Source organism: Sarcophilus harrisii, chromosome 2, assembly GCF_902635505.1.
Source record: "Sarcophilus harrisii chromosome 2, mSarHar1.11, whole genome shotgun sequence".
NCBI classification, from domain to species: Eukaryota; Metazoa; Chordata; class Mammalia; order Dasyuromorphia; family Dasyuridae; genus Sarcophilus; species Sarcophilus harrisii.
The window spans coordinates 623,155,184-623,172,070 of record NC_045427.1 but is presented as its reverse complement, the minus strand read 5'-3'; the positions used below and the strand labels follow the sequence as shown (position 1 = coordinate 623,172,070).

The 16,887-nt window shown below is 37.6% G+C and overlaps 1 protein-coding gene across 1 annotated transcript in view; it reads right to left on the bottom strand.

Moving 5' to 3' along the window:
* CALY (calcyon neuron specific vesicular protein) overlaps positions 1 to 8,134 on the bottom strand; it is a 110,636-nt gene extending 102,502 nt beyond the window's left edge. Inside the window, exon 1 of the mRNA XM_003754943.2 lies at positions 7,917 to 8,134. The gene's annotated coding sequence lies outside the window, so the exon portion shown is untranslated. The remainder of the gene's footprint in view (positions 1 to 7,916) is intronic.
* Between the last annotated feature and the right edge of the window lie 8,753 nt (positions 8,135 to 16,887).

Here is a 16,887-nt window from a genome sequence, read left to right as displayed (position 1 = left end):
CTTCAGTAAAATTTGCAAAGAAATTTGTTTTATGTTGACCTCTAAAGGATATGAAATAATATATTTAACAATGAAGCATCTTCTATAGGAAGGCTAAAAATCAGGCTAGTGCCTTCCCTCTCTTGATTGCTTCTCATTTGTCATGTCTTTAGCTTGTTTGTACACAGCTATTTGCATTCTGTCTCTCTCATTAGACTGTGAGTTTCTTAAGAGCAAGAACTGGTTTTGTCTTTTTTTTTTTTTGGTATCTCCAGTGTTTTATCACAATGCCTATCACATTGTAGGCACTTAACAAATGCTCATTGAATGACTAACATATTTCACTTATTCAGAGAGGATTATATTCCCACTCTCCATGCCTTTCTTTATAGCATTAGGGAAAGGGGAGCAATTTGGTACACTGTGGAAGCTGGAGTCTGGATCCATGATTGGTGTCAGACTGATTTCACACCTCCAGGTGGAGACATATGATTAGCTGATTCTGTTCAAGGTCATCAAGCAAACCATTTATTTCAGCGTTAGCTAAGGAGGTCAGTCTATTCAGAGTAGCAAGAAGGGTAATGGGGTCACTGGCTGGTACAGAGGGTCTAGTAATAACAGCAATAGTGACAACAACAATAGCTAATATTTGCATAGTCCAAATTTTGCAAAGAGCTTTCAAGAGACTATTTCATTTTATTATCATAATAAACTCATAAAAAAACTTTGAAAGACATTAGAATCCGTACTTGAAAGTTGACTATGCTGAGTGTGAGAAAGATTAAATATTTGCCTAGCTTACACCGTGTCTGATATGGAGTTTGAGTCCAGATTTCTCTCATTCACAAATCCAAAATTCCATTATTTATAACAAGTTTCCTCTTTTATATACATTCATGTAAAAATGGTACTGATAATGATAATAAGGGCAACCTAATAAGGATGAATATCAAAGAATATTAGAATGGATAGGGCGTTTAAAGTCCAGCTATTTTAATCCTCTCATTTTACAGAATAGGAAACTGAGGCTCCAGAGAAAAGTGGCTTGCTCAGTCTTCCAAAGAATATCCAAGAAGACTAGCTGGGAATCTCTCCTAATTTCTCCCTCAAGACTCCTTTTGTCTTGTCATTGGACTTTGATGACTCTAGAAGAGAAGGAACTGGACAACTTTATGCAACTCTGACTCACTTAAATCCAATTCATGCAGGAATCAAGCTATCACTCTGTGATGTTATTGGCCCTCTGAGAACAAAGAACAAACAATAAGAAGTTTTAAAAAAAACAGGACTTGGAATTTTTTCAGTGCAGGGAACTTCCATTTAAAAAACTCCCTCTAGCAACCAATCAGTCAAATAACATTTATTAAATATAAGACATATAACTATTAAGTGTCAAAGGCATACCAAGGTGATTAGCAGTTTTCTGCTACTTATAGTTTTAGAGAGAATTTCTTGGGGCTATGACAAAGGTTAAATGTCTTGCTCAGGGTCATTCAGGAAGCTAGAATAAGAAGCTGGATTTGAAGCCTGACTCCAAACTTTCTATCTACAGATTCATTCTGACTCTAGGCCATTACACGTACACAAAAAAATATGGAGAAGTACTCTATCTTCTTTGCTGTTTTGATTTTCCCATTGGTCTCAGTTTTATAAAGGTCTGTGGTTGAGCTAAGCAATCTCCAAGGATTCTTCCAACTCTTAATATTCAACACACAGGAAGTAAGGTATAGTAGAAAGATCACTGGATATTGGGTTAGAAGAACTGAATTATAATCCTGTTTCTAGCTGACTGAGAGGTCCTGGGCAAGTCACAGAATCATAGAAACTTAGTTGGAGTGGGCAGAAGAAACCACTGAGTTTAATTTAAGCTAGAATAAAATCCTCTCTATAACATTTTTAGGAATTGGTTATCTGGGTTCTGCTAGAAAATGCTCTGCTACGGGTGGGGCAGTGGGGGCTGAGAGTGTGGAGGAATATCTAATACTTCTCAAAAAAGCCCATTCCACTCTTGGACACCAAACACTTGTAGGAAGCTTCCCATTACTTTAAGCTAAAATCTATCTCTCTGATACTTTTATTCCCCTCATTCTGATTGCACTTAATGGAGACAAGTAGAATAGTTCCCAGCTACCTTTTGTCCTTAGAGTGAAGAACTAAGATCAGAGGGTGAATTTTGAAATATTAATTTAATTTGTTTTGTCAAGAATAAGAGGCAGGCTTCAGAAGTCTTTTCTGAGATGGAACTAAAATGGGAGATAGCCTTGTTTTATGAACAATAATACTCTCAAGAAAACTTGATCAGCAACAACAGTGACCACTGTCTCTGCTCTGTGCAAGATATCTCTAGGCAGGAGAAGGAGATCCAGTTTTCTGGGGGCAGTACTCATACATGCTAAAATTAATTCATCTCATTGAATATTAGTTTTTTTAACTATGAAATGGAGATCATAATTCTTGTTCTGCCAATCTCATGGGGTTATGAGTAAAAACGCTTTGTGAATTTTAAAGCATGCTTTCCTAGGAAATACACTCAGAGTCTCTGGATATGAAGGAATGAAAGGGTGTGGAGATATTAGCTAGAGCAGGAGTTTTTAAACTTTTTCCATTCACAGCCCTTTTGCCTGAGAAATTTCAACATGACCCTGGGTATATAGTATATAAAATAATTACACAAATCAAACATTTATTAACAATAAATTGTAATTCTGTTACCCCCATCTTCAGTTTTAAGCTTCCATATGGGGTCAAGAATCACAGTTCATGAAGCTGGAAGAAGCAGAAGAAAAAAAAAATTCATGGTGGCTTCTTATGCTTTGGTAAATTCAGCCATACATGTTTTATCAATTGAGTCTAATCCTCTTTACCACTGCTCATCTCCCTGTCAGTGATGGGGCTCATCAGTTAATGGTAGGGGCTATTTCTATGAAATGGTAACACCTCTGCATGAATCCGAGAGCCGCAGAAGGTCAGACAAAGAAAAACCCTTACTATACAATCAGTGTACAAGTATTGTCTGAGGACTAATCATATATTTAACATTATGGAGATATCACAGGGATGGGAGTAGAAGTGTGAATATAAAAGGGAAAATGTTAATTTTTCCAAGGAGTCTATAAATAAGGAAGATGCAAACATGAGAAATAAAAGAAAATAATTGAAGCTATCATATAATAATATAATTATAGAAGTTTAGGAAAAAAAAAGGTATAGAAGATAGATGATCAGGAAATATTTGCAGGTTCCTGACTGGAGACTTTACAACTTGGATTATATTCCAAGCAGCAGAATCAGCCTGTTCATGCACAGGCACATAATCTCCTCCACCCCACACTCACATCACAGGAAAATAAAGGTCTTCTCAACTGGCAGTAAATGTTCTTTCCCATTGTTCTTATAGTGTAAAAGAAAGACAAAGGAGAAAGGAAGGTAGGGAAGGAGGAAGGAAGGAAGGAAGGGAGGAAGGGAAGGAAGGAAGGGAGGAAAGAAGGAGGGACCGAGGGAAGAGGAAGAAAGTATTAAGCATATTTTATATGCCAAGTACTGTGCTAAGCACTTTGCAAATATCTCATTTGATGGCCACAATGATTCTGGGAGGTAGATGCTATTATTATCCCCATTTTATAGCTGAGAAAACAGACAGAGATTGACACTTTCCCAGGGTCACAGAACTAGCAAATGTCTCAGGTCAGATTTACAGGCCTTCCTGAAAAACAAGAAAAGCTCTTTTCCATAGAGCAGTTAAAAAAACTGTAAATTTATACCGTAAAAAAACTGTATTAAAAAATCTCTCCCACTAACCAACTTTTTTTCTCACATTGGGAAGTAAATTCTCTTCCCAATAGAGGAATAAAGGCTCTTTCCCAGAGTAATGAAGGCTGGTACCAGACTGAGTCATAAAAGTTCTCTTCCATAATATCCAGGCTTCCTGCTCATGTGGCTTAGAGGATTCTTGCTTTTGAAGAAGAAGGCTGAGAAGACTTCTGAGGTTGATTTCTTGCTCTATGATCTTATGCCTGACTCTAATGGAAAGAGTCATGTGTTATAATGCAAAGGGCAATTTAAAGGAGCTAGATTCAGAAGCTGGCTCTGTCACTTACTACCTGCATGATCCTGGACACATTATTAACTTCTCTGAGCCTCAGTTTCCTTATCTGTAACTGAACTAAATGAACTCTAAAGTTTCTTCTAGCTGTGTTCTATGAGCCTATGATTCCATGTAAGCTTCTTAAATCACCTTGCCTCTTAGATTTAAGTGACCTAATCCGAAATGTTCTCCAATTTGGATGCACTAGATCAGAGGACATTTTTCAGTGTCATATCAGAAGATAGAGTGATAGCCATAAACCAAGTGAATGAAGATACCTACTGTTTGGAGTACTGTAGGTCACCATGCCCTTCACACACACACACACATACACACACACATACACACACACACGACACACACACACACACACACACCAACTTGTATTTTCTGTTATATATACCCATTCATACAGATTTATATACTTGGATTATTTAGATGAGAAGAAAAGAAAAATAGACTTGAAGTTAGGATTTATTGCTTCGAATCTTTTTTTTTTCTTTTTTGCTGAAACAATTGGGGTTAAGTGACTTGCCCAGGGTCACACAGTTAGGAAGTATTAAGTGTCTGAGGCCAGATTTGAACTCAGGTCCTCTTCACTTCAGGGCTGGTACTTTAACTACTATACCATCTAGCTGCCCCAAATCTTTCTCTATCTGCATACTCATGGACAAACCACTCCAACACTCTGTGTTTCAGCTTCTTCAAGTATTAAGTTAAGATTAACAATTGGTACAATAATGACCCTAGATTCATGCCTCAGTTTACCCACCTGTAAATCTCATAGGATTGTTGTAAAGAAAGTGCTTGACAGAGCCTTAAGATTGAAAGACTGTACAATTCTTTGAAAATCTCTGTAAACTTCATTCCAATATCTCAGAACACATTTCATTACTCAAATCTCAACCGCATTGTGTTACTGAGATGAACTCTGGGTTTTGCAAACTAGACAACCAAAGACAAAGAACTGAGAGCTAAACCAGCATTCTTGAAAGCAAACATAAAGTCTGACTTCTTGCCGAACAAAATCCATCTCTGGGACTTCAGAGGCAGGCATATGTATCAGAAGAAAATCATAGACATGCTTTCATTCATTCATTCAGTTTTAGAAACCTTCTAATAAAGTGAGATTTTCTATAATAACAAATAAAGACCCATTTTTTTCCTTTCCATGGAAATTAGGGATGCTTTCCCTAGTCTTTCCCTCCTTTATTAATGTATAAAAGATCATTGTCTGAGATGCAGCAGAAGCTCTGAGTGGTCAGACCTCATCCTTGATGGATTTTAAGGAAGATTCAAGAGGCAGTAAATTTGCATTGGAGATCAAGGATCTTCAAAAGCACATAGTCAGTCAAGCAGAAGATGTCAATTCATGACACTGTTCATTTTTTAAAATCAATTATTGTGCTGCTGCAGGACAGTAGGTCAGAAATAAACTGACTAACTAACTCCAGGATGGAAAATCTACTTTCTATCCACTTTGGGAGTCCACATTGGGAGTGGAGCAACTTCCTAGGCACTGAGAAGTGTATCCTGGATTAGGCTGTGGTTGGATGACTTCAGCTCTGTAAAGGCATCTTTATTCATAGTCTCTCCACCTGAGATTGCAGTTTTCCCTGTTCTAGTAGAACATGTTTGGAGAGGTCAGCTGCTTTAAACCTCAAGCCTTTCAAAGGCTAGTGCCTGATTAGAGCTCTGCCATGAACTCCTCCCACTTTAGGAAGCGCTTTCTAATACTGCTCTTCTATCAGTGAGATGGAGGAAACTGAATTGGGGTAGTTTGTAAAGCATAAAGAATGACTGGGAGTAGATATGGAATTTAAGGTATCTTCCTACTCACTGGTCTCAGTCTGATGTAACTCCCCAGGTTCATCCCCATTGCTCAAAAATAAAGAATTTTAGCTTTCTCAGTGTAGAAAAAAAATAAATTTTTTATTTTTAAAAATTCCTTATCCATGTCTATTTAGGTGATTCTATATGGTACATTAAAAAAAACTGACTCAGGTAGATAACACAGGTTGAAATGAAGATTCTAAAATGAAAGCACCTTGGGCTTGGATGTAGACCTCAGTAATGAAAAGTAATGGTAAAAACATAAATCAGCTGTGGTCAAATTTATGGGGAAGTGAGTACAAGTAAGAAATGATTACACTGTGATCCCAAGGACAGAAGACATAATGGAGTCATGGAAGAGAGTTGGGAAAGATTGAGCATATCACTAAGCATTTTAGATCCAGTTTAATTAAAACTGTCCTCAGAAAAGTGCTTTTGTGTATGTGTATATATGTTTCTCTGTGATGGCTTCTATAGCAAACAGGACAAAATAAACCTTTCTCTTTCTCTTAACACATTAGCAGAATTACCAATAGGAAGAATCACTGACAAAAAGCATCTTACATTTAAAAAAAATCCACTGGGAGTTTTTAACCGGACACAAATTATATTTCAAAAACACTATTTTGTGCTTGACTGGATGAGTGACTGTAGGAAAGAGTTTGCTGGAGCTTGCTATCACCTTTATTTCTCCTTCTTTGATAGAAAAGAACAACCAAAGATGCAAGGGGGTATTTCCTTCTATTTGTCCAAGAAGCCACTTTTTTTTTAGACCTAAGCAAACTTTGAACATGAGCAGTACCCAAGGTACAAGTCCTATAGAAGAGCTCATTTCCTTCTTCCTCCCCTCACCCCACCTTTACCACTGCTGCTCATCTTCAAGGCCTGAGACTAAACATTTTGATTTAGAACTTCCTCTCACATATATAACAATATATAAAGGTTAGAGGGGTAGGCAATGGGTGGAGGAGCAAAACATTAATCATTGAAAATAACTGAAATCTTCATAATCATTATATATGTCTCATTTTCTTTCAAGTAATAATAAAGAAAGAACAAATTCTTGCTCACAAATACATTAACATTACAATCCTAAAGCATTTCTGAATATTGCATGAATAATCAAATCAGTTGTCCATCCAGATGCGCTGAAGGAACAATCAACACCTCATTTCATTTCTCACTGCTTTTATATATTCCAAATTTCTAAATGAAGAGGTCAGGGGATAAGAGAATGTTCCAGCCTACAGTTACAATAGAAAAATAAAACCTTTTATCACTGGTATAGTATCAAAGAGCCAAATGAATTTCCACCAGGCAGAATAACCATAAACCTAACATTTCAACAAATACCACTTTGATTCAAAAACATTTTTCCAGCTTGGAATTTTCCCCACTCTTTGTCTCTGAGATCTGCATGGGTGGAGGCTCAGGCACACACATACACACACACACACGCTCAAGTGAAGTTAGCTACTTCTCTTCTTAAGTCGATATATCTGAAAGTTGCTATGGGGAAAGAGAGCTGCCTAAAAAGCACATTTTTCTTTCCCTAGGATTATTTGAAACTCTTTGCCCAAGCCCTTGCCTCCTCTTTGCCTCACTAAGGAGAAGCGCTGTAGAATCTGAAAGAGCATTGCCTTTTCTTCACAATGCACTGGAGCTGTGACTGACTGCTTATAACCGACTTGCAAGGATACAGTCTGAGCCAAGTGACAAAGAAAACCACACCAGAGAAACTCCAAAGCTCCAGACCTGCCTAACCTTCTCGGCGTCCCTCACTATATCACTATGGAGAGCAAAGAGGACGCTGAATTTGCAGGAAAATCAGATGGGAACCCAAGATCTCAAAAGGGTAGGCTGCAAGAAGCCCCCCCTTTTCCATTCATTACTGTTTCCTAAATAGGAGAATGGCTAGGGAACCTCATGCCTCACCCAACCAGTCAGCCCTCTCTATCCATCTTCCACATTCACTCTCTATCCCACATTTCTGTGAAGGAGAAATGTGGAAATCACTTACACTCTCGCCAAGGCAGCTCTCGAAAAGATGCTGGCTGGAGATGCTGTGTCTGTGTGAGGAGGAGCGGCCAGGCTGAGACTGGTTACCTAGGTGATGGCTCCCAGCGCTGCGTGAAGAATTAGAGAGCTTCACCGAAAGGGAGGGCCTGTCCCTTTAAATATCAGCTCCTCACTCTCTGGCTGCTGGCCAGCTCCCTTATCCAATGCATGAGCATTTGAAGCCTTTACCAACAAGCATTTTTTAGTAGAGTGGGCTTGTTTTGTTTCCCCGCCTAGTTCATCAGTGAAGGTACTGCCCTTTTTTGCCAAGCTTATGCTCCCTGTGGTGTAGTCCCAGGTCCTAGTTTCAAAGTAACTGAAAACATCCCTTAATAATGCTTTTCTCCAACCCTCATTCCAGGCTGGAATTCTGAATTCCCTGAGAGAATTCGAAAGAATAGGAAAAACCAAACAGCAACAAAAGTTAATTTGAGAGAAAGCTCCCTGCTATCTACTATCTCACACCCAGTCACAATCTGAGTCAGATCTCAATTGGTGCTCCCCGGCTAAAACTGTTTGGGCATCTTTTTTTCCCCCTATCTCGATGGTATTCTGTCACCATCTTTTTGTCTATCTCGTTTGTATTTCTCTGTCTTTGCATGTGTCACTGACTTTTTCTTCTCCTCCCCCCTCAAGTCTTTGGGGGTGACAAATGTCTTGCATCTCCCCCAACTTTAGATCTAGTTACATCCTTGTGGTTCAGTTCCACTTATCCACAAAGAGCCTGTGGATTTCCATTTGGCTCCCAAAAGGGAACTGGCAGAAAAAACCTCAAGTGAAAGGTAAAGTACCACAACTCCCTCTGGTCTCCTTGGCTCAGTATAAGGATCACTGTGGTTGCCAATCTAGAATTCTATGAGCTTTCCCTCCCCAAAACCAGGTGGACACCTCATAGGGAATCCTTAGACATCAGATTACCTGACACAGTTTGAAAATGGGAAGAAAGAAAAAAAAAAGAAAGAAAAGGAAGAAAAAAGAAAGAAAGGGGGAGAATGGGCTACTTCACTATAGACTGTGAGTTTCAGATTCACTCACAGAATGGAGAATAGGATGAATTTTAAGGCACATCTAAATAGGTGGATTGGAACCAAAAAGAGAGCTTCCTCGAAGGCAAGAACCATGCCTAATCCACATTCACATCACCTACAATGTTTAACATAGACCTTCACAAGTACACAGCTACCAATAAATATTTTATAAATGAATACATGAATGGGACCAAATATATTTTAGAGAACTGACACAATAGCAGCTTGACTTTCATCCTTCAAGTGTCAAAGCATGGGGTCTTTGTTGCCTGATCTTCCTTATCACTCTTGGTTTTTTTTTTCTCACAAGACCATTTATATGAATGTTAAATTAGATGCTTTTTCTTTCTTTAGAAAATAAAAGCCATTCCTCAGCCCCAGTTCTTCAGAAATTCAGTATCCCAACATTTGCTCTAATTCCCATGAGTTCTACTTCCTGAGACTTGGCCATTGTCCTCTTGGAGTCTATCAGATAGCTGTCTGCTATTTCTTTCCCTCAGAGATTTGCTCCCTCATCTCTCTGAATTCAACAGACAATACTTGTCCAGCCCAGGCCCCTTGCATCTCACTGTGCAGATGGCTTTCCAGGTTTCTCTCTTCTCTGGCAGCAACTGCATTTTCATGACCCATTTGTGTTCATTTGGGTCAAAAGCTGTTGTCTCAGAATATTCTTCTCCTTGTCTATGAAGGTGAGAGGAAACAAAGAAGGGTAACATGGTCAAATGGAAAGCATGGGATTTGAAGGCAAAAAATCTGAGTTCAAACCCCAGCTCTGTGATTTACTATACTGGTGACTGGGAGAACTTTTTTAATCCCGCTGAACCTTGCTGTAATTTCCTTATCTATAAAATGAGGGGATTGTGCCAGATGGCCTCTCGGGTCTCCTTCAGCTCTAAATCTATCATTCCAAGATTTCTTTTTTTACCCTTTTAACTTTATGCTTAAGCAAGAATTTACTTCTCTTGGCAAACAGATTCCACTTCTGGGTCATTGTTAATGAATTCCGAATGTTAGAACTCAAAGTCTGGCTCGTCTGTGTCTTTCTGAGGGACATCTCTCTGGATAGAAGGACCCGAGCCTGATGCAGCTGGACCACTATCTCTCATGCTGGGACATAGGTGGTAGTTTCTGCATTTTGTAGATGGGAAGCTGAGTGACTAGTCAGAGATATGAAACACAGAAGCTGAATCCTATCAATGGTCTCATATTTGTTGATATTACCATTATGTGTAGCCCACTTCTCTAAATACTGTAGGAAAGAAGAAGGTAAGGGTCTTAAAGGACTAACAATCAAAAGTGAATAGACAGGAAAAAATAGGGTGACAGGAATGTATTTAGAACTAGTCAGATATAAAAGTTTGCTGGTACAAATTGATGAGATAGTCAGCTTACAAAGAATTAAGATTCAAGAATCTGTCAACCTTCAACTCACAGTTTACTTTTGCAAAGAATTGTGTCTAGGGACTTGCATGCTTTCCCCCAGAGACCATATCTCCCAGAAGATACTGAGGCAAAAAAGTATGTGAGTTATGAAAGTGATTTCCCAGGAATCTACAAAGGAGTTAGGGAATCACTGGGGGAACTTTGAAAGTAAAGATCAGAGACTAAGCATGATGGAGAGGGAGAGTCATGATTTCTATCCTAGAGTCTGGAATGAACTACAAATTCCCTGTCCTAAACCAACAGTGCTGAGTGAAGGCAGATTCTGATTGAAGTGAGCAGTGGTGATTCTGATCTATTAAGCAAGTTATATCCATTTAACCCAATGAGTATATAGCACAGAGAGTCAACAAGGTTTGGAGTTAGCTGTTTGATCCAGGGAGAAGGCTTATAATTCTTAACTAATGTTGGCTATTGTGATTGACTGAACTACTCAACATATCCAGTGTGAGCCAAGAGGTTTGTATCAAACTCTTAAATTTTCTGTTTCATTTTTCCAGCAAGAGTCATTTTCTATTCTGTAGGGATACATTAGATTATGAGTTCCTTGAGGACAAGGCTCTCTGTTTATTAAGAGATTGACTATGGGGAATTCACCTAAATAGTAGCCTAGAGTATTGGACTCAGAATCAGGAAGATTTAAAGTCAAATATGGCTTCAGATAATTACTAGGTATGTGACTCTGGGTGAGTCACTTAACTTCAACCTGCCTCAGCTTCCTCATCTGTAAAATGGGAATAATGGTATCTAAATCTCAGAGATATAGTGAGAATTAAATGTGATAATACTTGTAAAATTATTTGTGAACCTTAAAACACTACATGTAATGCTAGTTCTGATCATCAAAGGCATGTATCTATTGCTCACATTTATTTTCAAACTGCTTACTGAGAATGATTCATGTTCAGACCTAGAACCTAGGGATGAGTATATGAGGAGTAGCTAGTAGAATAAACTGTCAAATTAAAGTTAACCCATGTATTTATTAAGCTTACTATGTACTAGGTATGGGGATAAAGGTGCTAGCAAAAGATATTAAAAATAAATACTAAGCACTTTCTGAGGAAATACTAATAAATAGTTGTGAGCAGGAAAGAACAGAATGAATCACCCTCCTAGGTAAGAAGGAGAGTAGAGATAGAGTCGGGAGTAACAATGCAGGTCAGGATGTTGGTAGATTGTCAACAGTCTCTGTCCAAGGTTCTGACTGCTCAAAAGCTTTGAGACTAATGAGACGTTAAATCTCTGAGACAAAGACTCATTGCCACTATACATTACATTTATTATACAGTGAATTCTCATTATGGGTTACTTTGTCATGAATTTGAATGTTTTAAATATATGTATGAAAGGTCATAATATCCAATCTCCATTCATGAACTTTCTTTCAAGGTTTCTCTTTTGTATATCCAAGAAAATGCACATGTCCACACACAAGCGGCCTTATGACATAGCATAGGTCTACCTATCACTTATCACAGTGCAGTCTTATATGAAATAGGTTCACTTGAGCCTCTGGTACATATTAGTGACCATGTGTAAGTTACTTAAACTCTCAAAACCCTCTGGCAATTCTCTAACAATGTAAATGGCAGATGAAATTCTAACTTGCATGATTAAAGAGATTCCATATGAAGCAATCCCCACAAAGTTAAATACAAGTACAGACACAAAGGTCCTTCCAAACACACATACACAGTAACAACTAGACCAATCTCTACCTTTTCCTCTGCACCCTCTCACCCGCCCTCTTTTTCCTGTAATCATTTCCCCCTCAGCTTCAGCATATCCACCCCCTCACCCCCTGGCTGAGGGAAGTGAGTCATCCATGTTGTGCTCCATTTCCAGCTTGTACTGTTGAACATTGTGGTGTTTGAAAGTGATTGGCACATGGGGTGTTTATAACAGGCAGCAAGCAAGAATTAAAAGCAAGTTGCTGAGTGAAAAGAAGGCTCAAATCACTAGTCCCTCTCTGGGGAAACAGTGCCCATTGATCATAGCTTCCTGAGCCCTTCAAGGCCCCCATTAACTACAAATTATGTTGAACATCTCATCTGTTTTGTGAATGACATGCAAAAATAGAAGCTTGTTGCCAGAGAACCTCATAGAAGAAGGCATTTTGAACCCTTACAGAAAATAAATGAAGTGAGATTTCCAATTCCCCTGTCCTTGGCTTGAGGGTGACTTCCTCTACCACTCTTCCCATAGAAGACACCTTTCCTTGGAGGAATTGCTGCTGTCTAACCTGCCTGGATCATCTGAAACACATATTGATTTTCTTCAAATACTCATCAGTGACTAAAAAAAATAATGCCTTTAGGAATTTGTTGGTGAGTAAAAAATTAGAGAACATCATAAAGCAAACAAGTGTTAAAAGTAAGACTTGGGGGACCTGAGCTCAACCCCTGCTTTGGATAGATTAATGCTGTGAAGTCCTGGACAATTTAGTTAGCTTCTTTGAACCTTAGCTTCTTCAGCTTTAAAACTGAAATCAAGCAATAGCCTCCTGATTATCTTCCTGGCCTCAAATCTCTCCACTCTCTCATCCATTCTTCATTCAGCTGTCAGAGAGATTATCCTAAACTACAGGGTCTTATTCAATAAAGTCTAATGGTTGTTCCTTGACTTTAAGGTCAAGTTATTTCCTCTTTATTTCTTCCTTGACTCTAAAGTCAAGTTATTTCTTCTTTATGTCATCTTTTAAAATGATTATTTTGTGCATTTTTATAATGTACATGATCATAAGCATTTGCATAATTTATCAATAAATAAATATGCATATTCTGTGAGGTGCATGATCAGAATTGTTTTACTGATGCTAATCAGAAAAGTTTGAAGCCATTTGATTCAGAAAATTTTTGTTATGGATTTCTTCTACCAATGTGGATAAACACATTTTCTGAAACTTAATTTTGGAGAGTTAACAGGGAACATTGCAAGGTTAAATATTTTACCTAATTCTGATAAAGGCCTCATTTGTAAAGGTAGAAAATTGACTCAATTTTATAAGAATACAACCCATTCTCCAACTGATAAATAGTTAAAGGATATGAACAGATTATCAGACAAAGAAATTAAAATAATTTCTAGACATATGAAAAAGTGCTTTAAGTAACTATTGATCAGAGAAATGCAAATCAAGGCAACTCTGAAGTAGCACTATACACCTCTCAGATTGGTAAGATGACAAGAAAAGATAATGATAAATGTTTGAGGGAATGTAGGAAAACTGGAGCACTAATACATTGTTGGTAGAGTTATGAATTGGTCCAGCTATTCTGAACAGCAATTTGAATTATGCCCGAAGGTCTATCAAACTGTGTATACCCTTTGATCAAAAAAGATCAAAGTGTTTCTACTGGGATCATATCTTAAAGTGATCTTAAAGGAGGGAAAGGGACCCACATGTGCAAAAATGTTTGTGACAGCCCACTTTGTAGTGGCAAGAAACTAGAAACTGAGTGGTTGCTCATCAGTTGGGGAATAGCTGAATAAATTATGATTTATGAATGTTATAAGAAATCAGCAAGATGATTTCAGAGAGGCCTGAAAAATTGATGCTGAGTGAAGTGAGTAGAACACAGCAACAACAAGATAATGTGATGGTCAATTCTGATGGACAGTGAGGTGATTCAGGCCAGTTCCAATTGGTCTTTGATGAACAGAGCCATCTGCAACCAGAAAGAGGACTATGGGGACTGGGTGTGGATCACAACATAGCATTTTCAGTTTTTGTTGCAGTTTGCTTGTATTTTGTTTTCTTTTTCATTTTTTTTCCTTTTTGATCTGATTTTTCTTGTGCATAATGATAATTGTGGAACTATGTGTAGAAGAATTGCACATGTTTAACATGTATTGGATTATTTGCTGTCCAGGAGAGAGGTTGAGGGGGAAGGAAGGGAGGAAAAAATTTGGACACAAGGTTTTGCAAAGGTGGATATTGAAAATTATCTGTGCATATGTTTTGAAAATAAAAAGCTTTAATAAAAAGAGTATTTTACCCAAGTTCACACAGCCAACATGTATAAAGAATGGGATTTCAACTCAGGTCTTCCTGACTCTGAAACCAACTATCTATCTATCCACTATTACATGCTAACTTCAATATAGAGTATACACAACATAAACATAAAGTCATTTGAAATGGGGAGGGAGAAATAATAGCTGAGGGAATTAAATCTTTAATGGTACCCACATCCAATTGATAGATTGAAAAGGAAGAACAGGCATGAAGGAAGAAAGCTGACTCAAAGGAAGTGAGGAGGGAGAGGAAGAAAACCTCAAAACTCCCAGTTTTAAAACTCAGTAATTCTATTTTAGAAAGACTACAGGCTTAGCTTAAGAAGACCACAATTCAGATCATTAATCTAATACTCTCCAATTTGTGACCTTGGTAAAGTCACTCAATGTCTCTGATCCTCAGTTTCCTCATCTGCTAGAATCACATGTGCCCATTCTACTTCACAAAAAATTAAATGAAATCACTATAATGACCTTTGTAATCATTAAGCACTTTGTAAATGTCAGCTATTATGATTACATCCTCACCTGCAAAGGGTAATGTTCAAAGGGGAATTGTAATCCTATGATCCTAAAAGGAAATAACATTTTGAGGGAAAAAAGAAATGGTTGTTAGAGGGCATATTTATTTATTCTATGCATCTTTACCAAACTCTATTCCATCTAAGACACTGACTGAGCTAGATGCTATAAAAGACAAAGATGAATAAAATATGTTTCCCACCCTCCAGGAAGTTACCATCTACCAGTGGGCATACGACATACATCAATAAAAACTATAATACTTATATTATATAATATATTAATATATATAATATATTATATAAGTATAAGTATAATACATCATTTGCCCTCCAAAAGACTATGCCTCCCACCTTTTGGCAGAGAAGCGATGAATTAGAGGTATACCATGAGAGAAACATTTTCCTATATTGACAAAGTATTGCTTTGCTTTGAATACATTTGGTATTTACATTAGTGCTTCTTATGGTGGAAGTGGGATGAGGGGGATAGAGTGAGTCAACAGTGATAGAGATGTTTTTAAGATAGCATTGATCCATTTAAAAAATATATTTAGAAACACTAAAAAGTTCAAAAAAGAAACACAAACCAGGTAAAATCATTACCACCTTATTAAATTCAATAAGAAACTTGAAAAAATAAATCATATAATACAAGTTCTAAGTTTCCTGAGCAATCATTTTAGTCCTTTGTTTACTGAAATATTTATATTTAATATTCATTCCCCCAAAAGATAAATGGTCAAAAGATATGTTCTCAAATGAAGGTAGTCCTCAAATGAAGAATTTTAAACTATCAGCAACTATATGAAAAATGATTCAAAATTACTAATAATTAGAGTTATGCAAACTCAAACAATCTTCAGTCATCAGACCAGCAGAAATGATGAAAAATGAAACTGATTATTGCTAAAGGATCTATAGCAAACTAGGTACACTAATGCACTGATGGTAGAACTGTGAATTGATGAAACAATTCTAGGAAGCAATCTTGAACCATACCCTCCAAAGTCAACAAGCTAGATGTACTTTTGAATTTTCAGATACTGTTACTAGGTCTATACCTCCAAAAATTAAAGAAAGAGAAAAGGGACCATATGCAAAAAAAATTATAGCTGCTCTTTTTGTGAAAATGCAGGGAGTGCCCATATATTGGGGAATCACAAAACTAATTATGGCATACGAGTGCAATGGAATACTTTTGTGCCATAAAACATTATGAAGGAATGGTTTCAGAAAAACCCAGGAAAGCTCATACATGCAGCTGCAGAGTGAAATGATTATAAGCATTTATACTGTAACAAACTGTGATAAAAAATGACACTGAAAGACTTAAGAACCTTGATCAATATGATGACCAACCATGATTCCAGAGGATAAATTATGGTCCCCTAACAGAGGGGTTCAAGATCCAGACTGAAACATATGTACTTTTGTACATGTCCAACATGGGAATTTGTTTTGCTTAAACATGTATATTTGCTACAGATTTTGTTTGTTTTCAATTGATAAAGAACGGAGTGGGATTAGGATGGTGAAAGTAATGATAGAGAAGAAAGAAAGGAAGGAAGGAAGGAAGGAAGGAAGGAAGGAAGGAAGGAAGGAAGGAGGGAGGGAGAGAGGGAAGAAAGAAAGAAAGAAAGAAAGAAAGAAAGAAAGAAAGAAAGAAAGACAGGAAGGAAGGAAGAAAGAAAGGAACGCAGGAAGGAAGAAAGAAAGGAAGGAAGGAAGGAAAAGGGAGGGAGGAAGGAAGGAAAAAGGAGGGAGGAAGAAAGAGGGGGAAGGGAGGAAGGAAGGAAGGAGGAAAGAAGGAAGGAAAGAAGAGAGAGGAAGAAAAAGAGAAGAGGACAGGAAGAGGAGGAAGAAAGGAGGGAGGGAGGGAGAAAGAGAAAAAGGGAATAATGAAACAAAGGAGGAAAAGATG